The 12,974-nt window shown below is 25.8% G+C and overlaps 1 pseudogene; it reads right to left on the bottom strand.

Annotated features, from left to right (window-relative positions):
- Positions 1-12,974, bottom strand: part of LOC116402764 — a 16,872-nt pseudogene extending 3,898 nt beyond the window's left edge.

A 12,974-nucleotide genomic window follows, 5' to 3' on the forward strand; every position in this document is an offset into this window, starting at 1 on the left:
AGAAGGCTATTCCTACGAAGGATTTTGAGAAATTGTACAAATTTCTCATCTTCTTGAGGTGGGAGGATTTTCTTTAATATAGTCTAGTTGATGGAATGTTTTCAACTTATTTTATGAGATCATTGCTTCAAATATTAGAGTAGTGAGGGGTAAAATAAGACGTTAGTTTCAATATAAATTAAAGAACATTTTCATTTCAAAATTTGAAATTTGGCCACCGTTTGCTAAACGGGTGTTGGTGGGGTGCTAACACCTTCCTCACACACAAATAACTCCCGAACTCAATTATAGTTTTTGCATATAATTTTTTTATGATTTTATTTTAAAATATTTATTTTATTTCAGTGTTCAATCACACCGTAAAAAAAGATTGGTAACTACTTTTATTTTCTTTTAAAACTAACCTTTTTAAGGACGTCGGCCGCTCCACATTGTCTCAGGCACGTATATGTTTATATATATATGTGTGTGTGTGTGGAGAGACCAACAAATGTATAAAATATTGGATATACACATGAAAAAGATAAAATCTGGACATAGCTAATTTTTTTTAGAAAATAAAATGTTGTTTTTTTATTTCAAAAAAATATCTTAAATACGAGGTTTTTTAAGAAATATAACAAAGCGGCAAAATATTTACATTGTATAGAACAATTTCGAAAATGAAAAAAAGCTCACATGCCCAAAATAAAAATACCAAAAATACCATCGTGATTAAAGGACATCCAGCAGGTGCAATATATTTGGTAAACAATCGTTTAAATTTGTTATTCTTTGCCACATGATTGTTTAAATTTCGCTATTTTTGTACATTATCGTTTAAATTTCGCTATTTTTGTACATGATCGTTTATATTTGATCATTTATATTTGGGTAGCCAAATTTAAAATCGTTTAGATTTGATACACATTATCTTTTAAATTTGATCGTTCAAATTTGGGTAGTCAAATCTAAACAATTTTTTAAAAAGATTATCTGGTATACGATTATTTACATTTGATTGTTTAAATTTGGGTAGCCAAATCGATCTAAACAATTTTTTTTCATTCTTTGGTACAGAACCATTTAGATTTGATACGAGTTTTTTTAAGATTCTTTGTGCAACTATTTTTGATACATGATCAATTAAATTTAGCTACCTAACATCCCAACAACTTTTGCACGATCTTTTGTATTTGACATATGATCTTAAACAACCAAATAACAATTTAAAAACAATTACAAAAGAAGAAGAGAAAAAGACAATGAAACTGAAGGAAAAAAATGCATAAGAAGGAAGATGGAAAGAAATGACAAACATGAAGTATTTCTAAAAATATAGTCGACTTCTTGAACTTTTTAATTTTGTTATATTTAATAAAATTAATCCTTATAACTAAATTTAGTAAAATTCCATAAAAATAAATGTCTTACATGTATATATATTTACTCACTGTGTAAACGTGTATCTATCAGTATTGATAATATTAATATTGATCGACTTTTAACAATTTTGTCATTTAAAACAATTTTATTTTATTTTATTCTTTTTCTCTTCAAATATTTTATTAAACACTATCTTTTAAATTCATTTACAACAAAGTTGAAATTTTGACTCATATTTATAAATCTATCTTTTACCTCTTTAGTATTTGTTTATGTACCAAATATGAAATATCTCTCGAAAACTAATAATTTATAAAAAGAAAAAGAAAAAACTCATCCAAAAGCACATGTAGCCCAAATAGTTAATAGAAAATGTACAAATAACTAAAAAGAAGAATCAACTTTTTTAAGGAATAATAATAGAACATTGTACCATCAAAATATAATAAAAATAACTATTTGGATGCGTGCAAATGTTATCAAAATGGTTACCAAACGAGGAAACGGTTATCAAATTATTACAAATTATAACCAAATAGTCAAGATCAATATTAATTGCACACAGGTTCAAATTGTATCACTTATTCAGCAAGAGGATTTAGATTGATGAAGTTGAGAGAGTAAAGTTAAAATTAGGCCATTTTATGATCTTAAACATGAGGTAAAAATTCAACTACTACTTTCATTTAATTTGCATCCTATGTTTTATTATATGACTGTTTTCAAATTAAGATTCAAATTTTAAAATGCTAACCATTAAACTTATTCCACAATATCATTTGATTATTTTTTTTAAAAAAATATTTTTAGTTCTTTCAAACAAAAGAATAGAACAAGTTTTGATGTGATTTATTGTTTTGTATGTTTTCTATAAAAAGAAAATGAGGTTATTTTAAAAATAATTTTATATATTACGTACATAATTTAGTCATACAATTATATCTTTGTTATAACTTTTAAAAATTCTACAATAAACTTATCAATAAAATGTACTTATAATAGACTATTTGTAACGATTTTATTAATCATAGAAATTATTTATGAATCAAAATCATATAAACTATTTACGAGGTTTTATCAAACTATAGAAACTAAATTCTAACTTTTTCTTTCAATCACGTGGTCAAATTTGTAATGTATCTTAATTTTAATTTTAATATATTAATATCATTTCAGGAAAAAGGTATATATCTGAAATAATGTTGTGTCATTGTTCAGAAAACACTCTCGGGAAGAGGTGCAATTTTTAAATTAATATAACAATATAAAAGAAATAGTTTAATTTATTCATATTTTCTAATCTTTTTATATTCGAATTCTGATATTGTTTTAAAGAACCTGAAGATAGTTAGTTTAGAAATTTTTTAAAGTTTCTTCGTTTATTAGTTTTTTTGTTATCCATTTTATAAAAAAAACTAAATTTAAACTTTTTTTAAGAAAGGACTAGATTTTAGTTTTCAAGAATTGAAATGTTTCATCAACAAATATGAAAATTAGGAAAAACAAGAATAAATTTTAAAAACAAAAAACAAAAATGTTATCATGATTTTAATTTTTAATATTTTTTTTTTTGTTTCTAAAATCTCACAAAAAAAAATTCAAATGTTTCTTTTCACAATATATAAACTATACTAAAAGAAATGGGAAGAAACACACAACAATCACAAATATAAAAAAACTAAAAATCTAAAAACTCAAAACAAAATTGTAAATTAATAATAATTAATTATATAATAAAATTACAATAACCAAATTAATTAGTAATTCATTCGTTATTTGGTTTTTTTTTTTTTAAATTAAGTTATGAAAAATAGGTGTGTTTAGTAATTAAATCACTTTTGGTTTTTTTAAAAACGATTGAAAATGAAAAAAGAATCTTTAAAACAAAATATTTTTTTCAAAACATAAAACAAAATCTACCAATTTTTATTTTTATAAACAAAAATTAGAAAAAAAAAAAACAAAAACAAAAACAAATAGGTGAAATAATCAACCAAACAGAGTCTTTAAGTATTAAAAATTATGGAACATAATTTCTGCTAACCTATAAATTGATTAAATGAGTAGCAGTCGTGGACTTTGTGGTTAATCAGGTAGATTAGACTAATATATTATTTGGGGTCTCAGATCACGATGATGCTTAAATAAGTTTGATTATTTTAAAGTTAATTACTACTTAATTAGAGTTATAATGTGATAGTAGTTCGTCACATGTTTATAAAATCAACACAATTTCTTTGAAAAAGGTTTATAACTCAACTATGGTAAGGTTTATTAATTTTAATTCAATTTTCAACATACATTATCTAATTTATAAATCAAGCATGCTTTAAAATTAAAATAAAAGGAAGAAAGTAACCAAATTCTTACTTTTCATTTTACTCTCCCAACCCCACCATCTCATCTTTCTCGCCAGGTCTATAGTCATCTTATTGAAATGCTAATCTCTTTTCACGTAACAGTATTAGAAAGAGAAACTAAATATTTCACCGTTCGATCTTTATCTTCTTATCTAAGATACCTTTTATTGCATGTCTTCACTTGAACGATCATTTGTAACACTTTACAACTATTGTAAAAATGACAGAGTTAGTCATATTCGTAGTATCGCTTGAATAATGTATCCAACATTATCCACATACTACAAACCATTTACGTTATTACTTGAGTACAATTTTCATTTATATGTCAACCATATACATACTTAAGTTACATAAAATAGTGTTAGATGTTAGTCTATTGAATCATATTGGGTTAATGCAAACTAAATGTAAAATAAAATAGCTTCTTAATTTATTAAATATATAATTTGTGTATTAAAAAAATTACAATCTACGAGATTTAGGGCATTGATCCCAATAGGCAGTCTCTGTCCTTTGTTATGAGGAGTCGAGATCGAGTAGAAAAGTCTTATTCAGGGATCGAACCTCACAAGCAAATATTATTTGTATTCTATTTTTATTTTTAACCAATTTTTATGTAAGATCAATTAGATGTTGGCATTTAAATTAATAGTAGATATTATTTTAGCATTTTTTTTTATTGTAATTTAATAATAATTTTTTTTAAATGCAAAAAAAAGATAAACTATTTACACTCCGTAGAAAAAAACCACTAAAAACAAAATTTATATAAAGTTAAGTTTATTAAAATGTAAGTTTTTTATTAAATGTTCTAACTTTTGACCATTTTTCTTTAAAAAAATTATTTTAATATAAAAGTTTAAGTTAACTTACTTAACTTTTTAGAGAAAATTAAAAATATTGAAATATATATCAAACAGTTTAAGAATATATTAAAAAAAATTCCTTAAGTTCACAATTTTAATAAACTCAAATATAAATGTGTTGAAAGACTCAACTTATAATTTAAGTTATATATCTTCCAAATATTTAGGTTTATTATACAAAAGATTAAAAAATAAACAAAATTTTATTCACCTCTTTAAATGTTGAGGTGCATTCCAATACTTACCTAATTGTTTAGATATAATTTGTTATGCCACAAATTTTATTTTTTTCTTTTCTTAACTTATTTTAATAGTAAGTGGTGAAAAAGGATTCTAGAAAGTTGTGTGATATTCAAGATAATGTATCTAAATATTATCATAAGTTAATTAACTATTTATTTATTTTAACACAACAATGATGAAAATGAAAAATAAAAAAATATGAAAAATTAGGTCGAGACTAATTGTATTTTGAGACAATAAATTATATATTGTTAATACATTATAATAGATCATGTGCAACCAATGTCAACATTTTATTTAATTTTCTTTTTAAAATAGAGTAGATTTTACAAAATATTTACGATCTATAGTAAATTCTATCACGGATAGTTATTGACATGCTATAGTTTGTTATTTTTAAAAATACTCCTTATTTAAATGGAAGTACCAAAATATAACAAAATTTGAAATCTAGCACTTATCCCATCATTCAATAATTGATAGAATATATATATATATATATATATATATATATATATATATATTATATTTTGTAAATATTTTGATTGTTTTATCAATAATGGTTTGTTTTTACACTTATTTTTAAGGAAAATTGTAGAAGGTAGCATTTTGAGAATATGATATATCAAATATAACACATTGTTTTAGAATTTTGAAAATATGGAAAAAATTTTACTTATAAAAGTACACTCTATCTTAAATTTGTTATTATTCCTAAACTATCATTCAATTACTTATTTCACTTTCTCTTGTTAATGTCCTACTCATTATTTATTTATTCTTTTAATTTTTAAAGCCTTAAGTATTTATTTATTCTTATACGAGAAAAATTATTTGTTCTTTCTGTCTTAATCTTGATTTTAGAATATCAATAGTACAATAATTGCAATATGAAATATAATGGTTGTTAATCAGGGTAATTTAACTTCATTTGTGATTTCTTTTACTTTCTTTTATGTGTATTTTGAGTTAAATATGATTTCAAATAATTTTGTTTTATTTTTTACATTGATTTTATTTTGGTTTTACTTTGTCTCAGTTTTGTTTATCAATGTTGTGATATAACTATATTATATGTATTAGTTAGTTGATACACATACTACGTGATTTTCTTTTTTTCAAATTTTATGTAGTTCATTATAATATTATTAAGTATATGAATGATATAACTCAGTGTATTATTATTAAACATATCAACAATATATTGTTAAAACATATCAATAAAGTGAATCATTATCAAGTATATGAATAAAGTTTACAAATGTATATCAACAGTAAATCAAGTGTATAAGTATGACTTTATTTTATCAATCAAATGTATAAATGAAGAATACTAAGTGTATCAAACATATCATGTACATCAAACGCATCAAGTTTGTTTAGTGTACCAATGAAGCATAACAAGTTTATTAACGGTGTATCAAGTGTATCCAATTTATAAATGAAGCCTTTAAGTGTATCAAACTAATCAAGTGTATCAAGATGTAAGGGGTATCAAGTTTACTATCAAGAAGAATCAAGTGTAACAATGAAATATATTTATGTTTATCAAGATGTTTCAGGTATGTATCAAAATGTATTGAATGTATCAAATAGTATCAGGTGTATCATGTGTATTTATTAAATGTATAAGGTGTATCAAGAGATATTAGGTCTATTAAACGTGTATAAGGTGTATTAAATGTATATTAGCAACAAGAGTAAGTTCGACTTTTTGTTTTTGTCATTTTCACAAATAATAATAAAGTATGTGTGCTATGAACTTAATTACTATAACTTGTTTTTACCATATTTGTGGATACTATTTTTTAAATATATTAATTTAAAACTTATTTTATTTGTCAACTATGCTGACATATTTCTCGCTTATTATATTTTGATGAGGTGTGAACATGACATCTTGCTTGCATTATGACATTTTTTTTTTATTGTACTAGAAGGAAAATTGCAAAAGTTAAACTCTCATTTATTTTGTATGTGATTACTATCTCCATAATTTTCAATTTTCATTTAGTTAATTATTTTGATTGCATTTATAATTATTTATTGTTTTTTTAACTTTTAAAAATTAACTATAAATAATTTTTTTACCACCTTAAATATAAATGGAGTATCTTTTAAAATAGTAAAATAAATTAAAATATTTACAAGCTATAACAAAATTTTAGATTCTATTACTCATAGTCTTCTATCACCATAGCATATCAATAACTATTAATGATAGAGTTTATGATGAAATGATATATGATTGGTAGAAACATGAACTGAAATTGGGTAAAATTTTGGAAACTTAGTACCTAATTACATGTATGAAATGTGTGTCGAATTTTGGTAGTTTCTCGAACATATTTTTAAAATTATGTATAAAAGGATCATGCATATTTCTTGATTTGCAGTGAAAAACCCCTATTAAAACTAAATTTATTAAATTAATATCCTAATTAATAAGCTTTAATAAAATCAATTTATATTTCATGTATTGTCAAATGAAAGTAGTGAAAAACTCATATTATAATAACATACACTCCAAATACAAATTATAATAATACAAACTATAATACTCTGCACCCGAAACACAAACAATAATATTCTGTATCTCAAATGCATACTATAATAACCATATACTATTATAGTTTACGTACTATTATAACCATAGACTATTATAACTCACTTATTGTCTCAAACGTTCTTAAGATTTTCTTTTTGTTTTCTAACGAGAAAAATACTAAATTTAAAACTTATTTTTGGAATTTGCACTAAAACTCATTTACTAAAGACAATTTTTGCAAAGATCCTGAATAATTTTTTAAAACTGATTTTCTATTTTCTCATAAATTTTTATAATGGTTTATTTTATTGATGTAAAATAAATTCTTACTAATTTTTAATAATAAACTTTTTTTAATTATTCTTTTGCCATTATGCTTAATCGTGTGGGCTAACACCTCATTCTCTAATTATTTATTTTAATACAACTTTTAAATAATTACATTTTTCTTGAATGGGAGATTAGGTCATTCCTCTATATTTTTCTAACCCCAATCCTCGATTGTGTTAATCCATGTGTGCCAAACATAATAACTCATTCCATCCATTCTACTTCTTCCACCAAACAGACCATTAGTAACTATAGCTAGGTTGCAAAAGTGGAAAAAATAAAAAGAAAATAGGCCAAACATTTTTTTCATATATTTTTTTTTATCACTTATCAAGCTCTCTTTTTAGAAAAGCAATAAAAAAAAGCTCGGGCAGAAGTAGCAAAAAAAAAAAAAAAAAAAAAAAGAAATTATAACAATAGGGTCGTGCTACTATATTTTTTAAATTGCAAAAATAAGAAATTTTAAAGTCGATAACCTTATAATTATTTTCTAATAGCCTTTCAAGATAGACTTATAATTATCGTCTGATAGCCATCTGATATCACTAATTTTGTTATATTCACAATATAAAAAAGTATAGGTGTTATAGCTGTTTTTTTAAAAATATTTTTATCATTTGATACAATTTTCTTAAAAAAAAATTAGGTACAAATACATGGTTGCCACATACCCCTAAACTATAATAGAAAAATCATTTTAAAAAAACAATTATTCCATCATTAACTATTAGAATCCCAATTCGTATATACCCACCCGTCACACCATCAAGCACCCTATCATAAGAATTAATCCCAATTCATATATACCCACCCGTCACACCATCAAGCACCCTATCATAAGAATGTTGAATGGGACAAAGCTGAATCTTTCAATTCGTCCTTAGAATCATAAATGTCGTCTCCACTAGTGTTAACACATAATGTTTCACTCTTGTTGATAGTATTGATATTTTCACATTCTTTGATTTTTGCCACATCCTAAGGCAATCACATAGGTGTGCCCACATTCTATAAACCCACTACACCCATTGGCACTTCAACAAATAATAAATCAAACAAACCTAAAAGAAGCTTACCCCACTGCAATGTGACCACATCCTTATAATCCTACCCCTTAACACCCATCAATGTGTATCACCTCTATTCTTTCTCACATTTCAAGAAGGTGATATATGTTGAAGTGACATGTCACCCTGTCTACATATATATATAAAATAATGACACGTCAACTATTTTTGTCAATTAATTTTAAAATAATTCTGTCACACGAATGATTTTTAATACATCCATAGTAGACTCGAGAAATTAAATATATTAAGTCAAAGTATATTAAAATGTTTGATTTTGCTTAATTCAAATTCCCAACTCAATAAATTGGGATTTGATCCTTAAATTCTTTATCGAAATATAAGGGTACTTTTTCTTTCCATTTAAAATAGTCCAAATTAAATATAAATATCTTTCAAATAACTAAATTGATTTGGAATTGAAAACAATGAATGTTTCAAAATATATTTTTTGTTCTTTTATTACTTGATTAGGATTGATGAGTATTGCTGTTCTTTTCATATTCCGTCACATTTTTTAACCGCTTCAAATGGTAATATTAGTAAAAATATTTATAAATATAATAAAACGTCATAATCTATCTATTACCTATTTATTAGTAAGATAAATAATAGTCTATTATTGTAATATATTGTGGTTTATTACTAATAGATTATGATTTTTTTTTTGTATTTATAAATATTTTGATTCATTTTGCTACATTTGAAACAACTTTTTGTTTATCTTAATAACATTTTAATACTAGTTTAAGTATGTTGAATTTTATTCAGTGTACCCTCAATAAATCTTAAATTTATTGCTTAAAGTTAATCTTTGTATTTGGTGTGTTTTCAATAAATCTTAAATTTGTCGGTTAAAGTTAATCTTTTTGAAATTAATCAAATAGCAAAAATAACATGCACATAATATGGGAATATATTTTCACATTTTAGAGAAAATGTTAATAAATGACCAAAAAACGAAGAGGAAAATCTAATTAATTTAAGAATTTGTTAAAAATGAAAATAAAATTGAACAAACTGACTAAGAGTGATGAGTTGAGAAGAAGTTTATTGCACAAAATAAAAGATAACATCAATGTTGTCACTGGCACTTCATTTTAAATTTGATCTTATCACACACAAAGGTTAGAGCAAGTAGCTTTTATCAGAGAAGAGTTAAATTCTTTGGAAGGTCTTTCTTATCTCTTTAGGGTTAGTAATCTAGTTTGTTGTTTTGAAATTGGATATTGAAGGGCTAGACTTGAGGCACTAGGGATGTTTCATAATAGATGACCGATTTGAGTTTACCACTGTTGTAGGATAGGATTCATAGGCTATAATATGAGGCTTCAGATTAAATTATGTTTCCACCAAATTGTCTTCTCTCTCTATTTGTTAGTTGCGTTGTTCAGTCTATTTATTTATGGATTTAATTAAGTCTTCTGCTTAGTAACACTTTTATGGATGGAGAATTGTGGTTAATAGGTGAGAAAATGAGATACCTAAGAAACATGTGATTGAAAATGGAATGGAAGAAGGAGTGGAGGGGAATAAATGGGATTGTGAAATGTAATAATAATAGAATAGATATGGAATGGGTGTGGGGGTGTTTATGGAGCCATCAAAGTGCTTTTCAAAATGGATTGAAGGCACGTGAACTGCTGTGGAGAGACAGCGATCTAATATTAAACCACGAGCATGGCTCCATAAATATCATCTACCAATCAATTTTCGTAATTCTTACAAACTTGGGAATAACACACAAAATAACAAATAGAAAGAATTTTTTATCATTTATTTTAATCATTCATTTAGATCGGTAAATTAATTTCTTTCTTACTACATTTAAATCACAATTTTTTTTTCAACTTTTCTCCTTAGAATTTTGGCAACCATCACGTTTGTAGATCCAAAAAATAAGTGAAAGTTTTGTTTATCTTTTATTTTTATTTAGTTTTTGTATATGGTCAATTTTTCTGCTTAGAAAAAGATGATTTGGATAAAAGGTTCAAGTTCACATTAAAATTCTTTATTTTAAATTTTGGAAAAAAAAAATTCTAACCTTCGTATATGTGTGTATATATAAATTCTTAAAATGTATCGAAAAGTTCTATATCTCACCTACAAAATATATATTACATATGAATCTTATCAAGGATTAAGTGTCATTTTAATCGCATGCAAAGGAGTCTATAAATAGACTAACTTCAACAATCGTTTTCATACAATTCACTCGTGAAAAATCACTCAAATTGATCTTAAAAGTTTACAATTTGAGTCTAGTTTGTGAAAGAGGGCTGCTATTTAATTTGGAATCAAGAAGGTTTACAATTGGATCAAGGGAAGGCGAGAAGGTCATTTCTCGGGTGAATCTGAGCAAGGTGAACTTCCAGAGGGTTACATAACTCCTTACTTGGAATTTGTCTTCACAAATTTAAGGTAAGAAAGGTACAACATTTTAGAGCAACTTTGTAGAAGGAAGTTTTGTCAAAAGTGTTACGAATTTAAGTTACGATTTTTCAAAGATAGGTTATGATTCTGGAAGTAAAGCAGTGTCTTGGTAGTGGCTGCGAGTCATACATGTATAGATGAGATGGGCTTGGCGTTTAGGTTATAGAGGTTATTTTGGGTCAGATTGCACGTACATGACAAGATCATGGCACAGTTGAGTGGCAAGGCGCGTGTGCTCAAGTTGTGCGCATAACACTGACGTAAGAGGTTAGCGCGACGCACAGTGGGTGGAGAGCACCAACACACACCACACATGCGTGGGGCACTGGGTAGGCGACAAGCACACATGCTGCAACTCTTGTGAGGTTAGCACATGGTGCGCGCCCCACCTCAGTGAGGTTAGCATGCGATAGACCCTAGACCATGCGTGTGCAGTCAGCCCCTACACCATGTCAATGGGCTCCAATGAGCTGTTTTTGAATTATTTTGGGCTGTCTTAATATTTTTTGGAATTTTTAAGGAAGTTTTGGATATTTTCATGTTCAAGGAATTAATTAATATGAATTTTTCAGGAAAATGAGAATTATAAGAGATTTTCGAGACCAAAGCTATATTCAAGTGATTGTGAGTAACAAATATTTTTGAATGCTATGCATTGAACATATTTTGAAGCTTAAAAGCAATAGCTTGAAGGAAGAAGATGAAAAGCTAAAGAGTGAGAAGTCCAAAACCTTCTTTGCAAGGAGAAGGGGCCACGACTGAAGAAGATGAAAAGATTGTGGGAGAGATTTGAAGGATTTGAATCTTTTGGATTTTCTTTTTAGAAAAAAATTATAAATGGTTTGATTTGATATTTTGGGATTGCGTTTTAATTATGGTTTACTTCTCTTTTTCATAATTATTATATTCTAGAAGGTGGACACTTAAGTCCTATTTGTAACCATTATTATTTTATTTTTTAGTTTTCTATTTTTATAATTAAAATAGTACTTTTGCTACTTTTACAAAGTAAACTTTAAAATTTTCCATTTATATGGTTATCCCTTATAAAAATGACAAAAAAAAATTAAGCTCAACGCCCATATATACTAATAGAAAATGTCTCAAATTACCTAAAAAATTGCATGGATTTTTTGCTTTTACTTATTTATTTATTTCTAGGGCTATCAAGAAAAATAATAAATTATGACTTTTACTTTAGGAAAGTAGCAAATTTATTTTTAAATTGTTAGAATAGCAAAACTGAGAAATCTAAAAAATAAATAAATGAAACAATATCCCAAATGCGTCTACTCAATTAAAAAATAGTTTAAATACAATTGTTCACTTAAAACTCAAATACATTGTAATTAAATAACAAATCCTTGTTGAAATTATGCACATTTAGGTATTCAAAGCCGAAAAGAATTCATCTCCACTATCTTCCACTTTTCTAAATTCCACCAAATCTTCAAAGTCTTCGATTAGTTATTGAAAATATTGGAGCTTCAAGTTTCGTCCTTCTCAAAACCTTCAAAGTCTTCATACATTTAGAATCACGAAAGGTAGTAGGTGTGCTAGCCCTTTCTGTCTTCTATCATCTTCTTCCAAAAGATCTAAAAATTAATATTATTTTAACTTCAAGGGGTAATTAAGAAAAAGTACAACAAAACCCCAACAATCACATAAAGTCACTAAAATCTGGCAACTGACAATGACTGGAAGTTTTGGCAGAACCGGTGAACGAATGGTGATGAAGGAGACCGGTGCGGCCAGACAT

The sequence above is a fragment of the Cucumis sativus genome, chromosome 1 (genome assembly GCF_000004075.3).
Source record: "Cucumis sativus cultivar 9930 chromosome 1, Cucumber_9930_V3, whole genome shotgun sequence".
Taxonomy (NCBI): domain Eukaryota; kingdom Viridiplantae; phylum Streptophyta; class Magnoliopsida; order Cucurbitales; family Cucurbitaceae; genus Cucumis; species Cucumis sativus.